Genomic DNA, 6,752 nt, shown 5'->3' on the forward strand with positions numbered 1-6,752 from the left:
TCCTGCCCCCAGCTGATCTTGAAGTGCTCCATGATGCGGATGCAGGTGGATGGGGAGCCGTGGGCCCAGGGGCCGTGCACTGTCACCATAACGCACGAGACACATGCTTTGATGCTTTATTTCTCTGGAGAGCAGACGGATGACGACATCTCCAGTGCCTCGGATCAAGAGGATGGAAGGGAAGCTGAATACACAGCTGAAGACCCGCAAGATTAGTGTACCGTCCACGCTAACCAGAGCTACACGCTCATCCGGAAGAGGAATCCTGTACCAGCTGTTCATTCTTCACTCCCCCCACTCCACCCGCCCACTGCAGCTTCACAGGAATCTGAGCGCAGTGGAAAGGCCCGTACACTCCAACGACTTGCAGCAGACCATCATCGTGGGTGGGAGAGGACGTGGGAACATGAGTTACATGACGCAAGAAGATCAGGTCAGCTGGCTGTCGCCAGTTCCTTTTGCTCGGGGGTGGGAAGATCCTTTCTCTTGTCACTTTTAATGTGGTGGCGCCATGCCACGTTAAAAGCCAGTTTGTTCATTGTGAAAGAAAATGGTTCCTGTTAACCAGCGTGGTTTATGCTGGGCATCCTGTAGCAGTGGCCACTGAAGATTTCCTGTGCCCCAGACCAGTGGATCCTTACATCTGACTTCCAGAAAACCCCTTGAGGAGGAGTGCAAGGAAAAAGTGAAACTTAAAATGTTTAAAGCTTCCAGTTTTCTTTTCGTGGTGCTGGAGATTAAACACAGAGACCTGAGAGTTTTAGGCAAGGGCTGTACACTGAGCTGTACCCTAGACCCAGGATCTTTTTCTATATCAAAAGAGAACCAGATAGGTGAACTGTTCTAAAATAATATTAGGAGCACTTTGAATAAAAAGTTACTGGTTCCAAACAATCAGATATTTCTCAACTCAAAGCTGAGTCATGTTTTCAAGGTTCAGTAGTCTTGTCATACTTTGGAATACAGAGAGTAGTCTTTTATGTCTGAAGTACTTGACAAAATATCCCCTTGGGGAAGGTAAGTGGACCAAAGTCTCTGATAAAATGTTTCTATCATATTTATTTTAAAGTGAAAAAGAGATCTATATTTTTAATTTATTCATTATTTATTGTGGTATAGGACTTGTGTTCAGTGTTTACACTGGTATTACATAGCTTTATTTAGTAAGTTAAATTGGTCACACAAATGGTGCAACTGCTACTCCCCACCAGACAGTTACATCCTAACTCAGTTCCCCTGACAGATGCATTACCAAGGTGTCCTCACTCCTCAGGGTGCAGGGAGGGCATGAAAAGTACTGACACCTACTGCTTTTGGAAGACTAAAAGCTTTGTTTCTCTTCTGTTTGACCCTGGGTTGCTGAATGCTTCTAGAAGGCTGGTTCCGTGGCCTTCCACTAGAGGGCGCACTGCTACCGGTGTCAGCAGGCAGCCCTGTCCCTGCAGCCTGGCACACCCAGGGGGTCTGCCCTGGAGTTTTTCTGACAGATGGCCCTTTGTGAGCTTGGTGCTTTCACGATGAAATTACTGTAATCTCTGGGAGATGACAGTGTAACCTCCAAAACACCATGAACCTCTTTGAAGGGTCCGTTATGAAGCTGTCACTCACAAGTTGGCATAAACTCCAAATGTGAGTCACCTCAGGCTGTAAATGTGTGCCGTGCCCAGTGCATCATATAGGATGCTTTTAGTTTGCTCGATTATCCCCTTCCAGATCTCCACAGAAGATGCTAACAGCCAGGATTTGACAGGCTTTGTTCCCAATTCTGTCTTCAGCTCATTCCTGCTCGCAGAAGTGGTGGAAGAGTTTTTGTCCATTTTCTTTCATGAGATGATCATGTTTTGAGCATAGTGAGATTTATCCTTTAATTCATAATCAAAATAGTTACAAATACCATATTTCATAAATACAGCATCATATCCGCTTTGCTGTGGGCTGTACTATGCCCCAAACTTGTAGTGCTAATTAATTGTAGTAGGAACAAAGTAAGTAGTTTGGGAAGTAGGAACTCAACCGAAAACGACATAGGTTTTTTTAACTGCTGAAACTACTCTAACCACAGTGTTACACTGGATTTAGGACAGGTTAGTGTGCAATGCCTTCATTTATTTAAACAAATTGATTTTTCAGTTGTAATTTGGTGAGGTATTTTCTTTTCCTACTGACCTTTCATGAAGTTTTTCTGCTGCCTTATTCACTCAGACCTAATTTTTCTGTAGGAAAGTTATTTCAGATTCTGTGTCATAAAACGTGATATTATCTTGTGTCAGCAAAATTCATCTACCTTTTTGGGTATTATTTACCTAGCATTTCTGATAAATATACAGGCATGTGCCTTGTTTAAATGAATGCAATTTGTACAACTTCATGTTCTCAAGATATATATTAGGGTAATAATTGTTTACATTACCAGGGATCCTATACATTATAAGATGATTTATTGTAAAAGTTTTCCATTAAAAATTGTCTTGATATTAAATAACGTCTACAGATTCTCACGAAGGACTATAAGAAGTAAATCTTATTTGCTATGTTTCTACATTTCTCTCATCTTTAGCTGCCCTAATATATTCCTAACTCCTGTAAACTTAGTGGCTTAAATAATGAAAACCTGGCAGCTTGTTAGGGAATAATTTTAGGTGATAAAAAATTTTTTCAGTGCTAGAAGTCAAGTGGCCTTGTGTTTTAGAATATAAACTGTCTAATAAGCATATTTGAAGTTTTTTTTGCAACTACTTATTCTTTGTGTCTATTGTTTGTAAAAATTTTGCAGTCTAAATTATTTGTCTTTATCTTTTTGAGTGTGTGAAAAACATGCACTTGCTTTTCGAATCACATTTGTCTACTTATGCTCATAAACTCAGAAAATTGCAGTCTTTTTTACACGGTAAAAATGAATACTACCAGCATGTAAAAGAAAAATAATTTGCATTTGTAATGTAAACTGAAATTATAGCTAATGTATGTAATGTGTGTAAATATTTAATTTTCCCTAACCAGAAAACTTTAGTGGTTATTGTAATTTAGAGATTAAAATGCACCTGAATGCGTAATTAGGACAAAACAGTCAGTAGAATAGGTGACGGATTAAGGCAGCTTTCCTTCAAAATGATAATAATGAAGAAAAAAAGCAGCTGTTTGTAGTAGAAATACTGCTTTGTTTTTAAATTTTATCCAATTTAGGGCAGTGGAAATGTTAGACTTTCTTTTGAAGAGCAAAAATATTTATTGAGAGAAAGGCTCTGTCTGTGAGAGAGAAAGATGGAAGGGTTCCTGAGTGGGTTGCCTAGATTTATTTTTAAACTCTAGAAATAAAAAAAAAAAAGTTTTGTTCTGTCCCATTGAACCAAAGGTGAACAGCAACAAGTCAGGGAAAGTGTAGTTTTGCTTTTAAAACGTGCGCCTCTGACTCCCTGATACCTGCCATGGGACTGTCTCCTCTGCACAGCTTTGGAAGCAGGCGGCCAGCTGGGCAGGGTGGGGCACTCGCCTGTCATCCCCACACTCGGAGGCTGCCGAGACTTTGACCCAGCCAGGACTCTGTCTCCAAAAACCAACCAACCAAACAAAAAGCACCAGGCAGGCTGGTGGCAAAGCCCAGCTCTGCCTCTGGAGAGGAGACACTGGAGTTCTGGTTTGTGTTAATAGGCTCCCAGGCCATTCTGCTGACACTGAAATCCAAATGGGAAAGCCGCTGGTGTGGGCCTGGTGTGTTCACCGCAGCTGTGGCCAGGAGAATGCCTTGTACAGAGATTCAGTTAATCGGATGCTCAGGTCGGTCTTCCCTCTCTCTGCCAGCTGCTGTCTCCCCCAGAACTGTCCTTCAGTCTTTTCATCCAAATTAATGTATTTGCTGTTGTGCAAAAACTGGTAGCTGCAGTTTGTGCGTGGAACTGGAGTCTAGTCTGCTCATGGTGAGGAGCTGCTTTAGGGCTCAAAGGGGGGACCCCAAGGGATCACACAAAGGGGTGTGAGCTGGGAGGCTCTACCCCGCCTCCCTCTGGCCCTGCAGCCCATGGGTGCCAGGTGCAGCTCAAGATTGCAGCAGCTAAAACACTTCCTCCATTTGAAAGTGACTCTACTCCTTTTGAGTTTGTTGTTGTTTGCTTTGTTTCTGAAACAGCGTCTCACTATATAGTCCAGGCTGGCCTTGAACTCACAGTGTAGCTCAGGCTGGCTGAGAACTCTGGGATCCTCCTGCCTCAGCCTTCCAAGTGCTGGGATTACAGGTGTGAGCCACCTTGCCAGGATGCCTCTACAATTTCTTTGAACGTGTTCGGGAGCCACTACTTTAATGACTCTTGTCACCTGTTTGATTTTCTGTTGATTTTACCTTTGCAGACACCTCATGTTTATTGTTGAAAAAACTACTCAGGAAGTCTCAGTGCTGCTTGGAATGTGGCCACTTGACCACTGCACAGTTTTTAAGGGCATTTTGTTGCAGACTAAAGCACCACTCTTAGCCTCTTTTCCTATTTATAATTTTAGTGTATTTAATTGATTTGTAATTACATATTTAGTCCAGTAGTCCTGACACTATAGTCAGTGAACGAGGCTTGCAGGTCTCATAAAGGTACATTCCAAGATTCTGGGGAGAGGACTTTGAAAGTCTTTACTAATACAGAATTTGGTGGGACTTGAATGCTGCCCTTGGGGACAGAGGCCAGTGGGCACCAAGGGCTTGGCAGCCACCTGAAGGCGCTTCTGTGGAAGGCAGAGTGCGCTGAGTAGGAAAGGAGCTGTTCTCTGAGGGACTTCCATCCTGTACTTTTTGGTGACTGGAGAATCATGAGAAGGGACAACTGGAAAGTGAGATGGTTTCCTTGCTCCTCGGGCAGTGTCCAGGCAAGAGGACAGCCTGAGGGATGAGCAGAGTGGCTGAGACCAGTCCCGGGACACTTGTCATCGTCGCAGTTGGAAGAGGCTTCTGGGAACCTTGGGTTTCGTGTTCACTTTCTGGCTGCACACGCGAGCGCCCCAGGAGCACTGCGGTCCCAGTGCGCCAGACTGGGGATCCTTTCCTGTGAGCCCAGCATGGCTTACTCAGTCCTAGGCTTGCGGCTCTCCAGAGGCTGCAGCCAGAGCTCTGCACCACACAGCGACTCCGCCTGAGTGGCCGCTGCCTCCTGGTGCCTCCAGCGCTGGCCACTGTGCTTGCAGCCCCGCTTCGTCCGTGTCCATCGCTTTCCTCATGCTGGGTCTGTGTTGTGGTCACTGCCTGTACACAGAACTGTGGGTCGAAGCCCTCGATATGTTGAAGGTGTTTACTTGTTTTTAATAAAGTTGCAACTGCAGCACTCAAAGCATAAGGCCCTGTTGTTTCTGACCCCTCTGAGAGAACACGAAGAGCTCGGGTTGTTTCCCCAGTGGTCCTTGGTGCACAGCAGTGCACACCTACTGTGGGGCAAGTTCTCTGTTAGGTGCTTGGGGGAGGAGAAATTCGTATCATGTGGCTTTTCTAGCCTGGAGCACAGGTGTGCATATGTCCCATTCTTGCACCCGGCGCCTGGCATAGCCGGGCAGAAATGGAGTGAAATGAGTCGGTGTGGGAAGAGGGGGAAGCCCCAGTGCCCTCACTGGCAGGCGTCGGGCAGGTCACTTGCTCTGCCTGTGCCTCAATTGTCCTGCACCAAAGCACTGTGTGCCCCCCGGAGATGCAACCTCAGCAGCCTGCAGGAGCCAAAAGATGCAGGCAGCTGCTGTGGGGCTGGAAACCAGACTGTCCTACCTGGGGACACTGTCCAGCACCTAGAGAGCTGATTTAAAAAAAATTTTTTTTTGCCTTTTTTTGAGACAGGGTCTCACTATGCAGTTCAGGCTGGCCTTGAGCTCATTGTAGCCCAGGCTGGTCTGGAACTCGCAAAGATCCTCCCACCTCAGCCTCCCGAGTGCTGGGATTACAGGCGTGAGCTGCCACGCCTGGCTGAGAACTGTTTTTGTAGGGGGAAAAAACAGACTTTTTATACAAATTGTATGCTGGACATGGTGGCATGTGGCTATGATCCCAGCACTCAAGAGGCTGAGGCAGGAAGATTGCCTTGAGTTTGAGGCCATCCTGGCCTACACAGTGGGCCAGTCTCAACTACACAGTGAGACCATGTCTCAAAAAATAAAGTTTCTTCACGCATGTACTGGACCCTTGGCTGATACACTGGGTGCTTTTACTTTAGTGTAACTTTTTATCAGTAGTACTAGAGATTGACCTCTGGGGTCCTGTGCTGCTGAGCTTCCCATAGCCATTTTTATCCTATGTGAGGAGGTCTCACCAAGTCGCTCAGGCTGGCATCAAGACTTTGCCCTCCTCCAGCCTCAGCAGTCCACACAACAGGGACTGCAGATGTGCTGGAACACACACAGCTGAGCTCTGCTTAAACACGGCCACTTCCTGTAGAGGGCTGAGGCCTCTCTGCAGTGACTTTCCCTTCCTTATTAATGAGGAAGTTCTCACTAAAACGATGCAGGAACCCGGCTTTACCTACAGATCATCTGTCAGTGCCAAAGCTCACCTTTGAGCTTTGAGGCCAGGACTCAGGTAATAGCAGAGGGACATGGTGCAGTCCAAGGGAGAGGCCAGGAGATAAGAGCAGGAAGAGCCCATTATCAAGATCAGCAGGACATCATGTCACCTGGAATACACCAACAGAACCATATGGCCGGGACTCGGTGGCATGGCGTTTATAGAACATCTGACAATGAATCGATTTCACGTCAAGCAGTCCCCTCACAGACCCAACTGTGCACACAGCACAGAC

The sequence above is a fragment of the Cavia porcellus genome, unplaced genomic scaffold (genome assembly GCF_034190915.1).
Source record: "Cavia porcellus strain 051 isolate PalLab524CR breed Dunkin Hartley unplaced genomic scaffold, mCavPor4.1 scaffold_6, whole genome shotgun sequence".
NCBI lineage: Eukaryota > Metazoa > Chordata > Mammalia > Rodentia > Caviidae > Cavia > Cavia porcellus.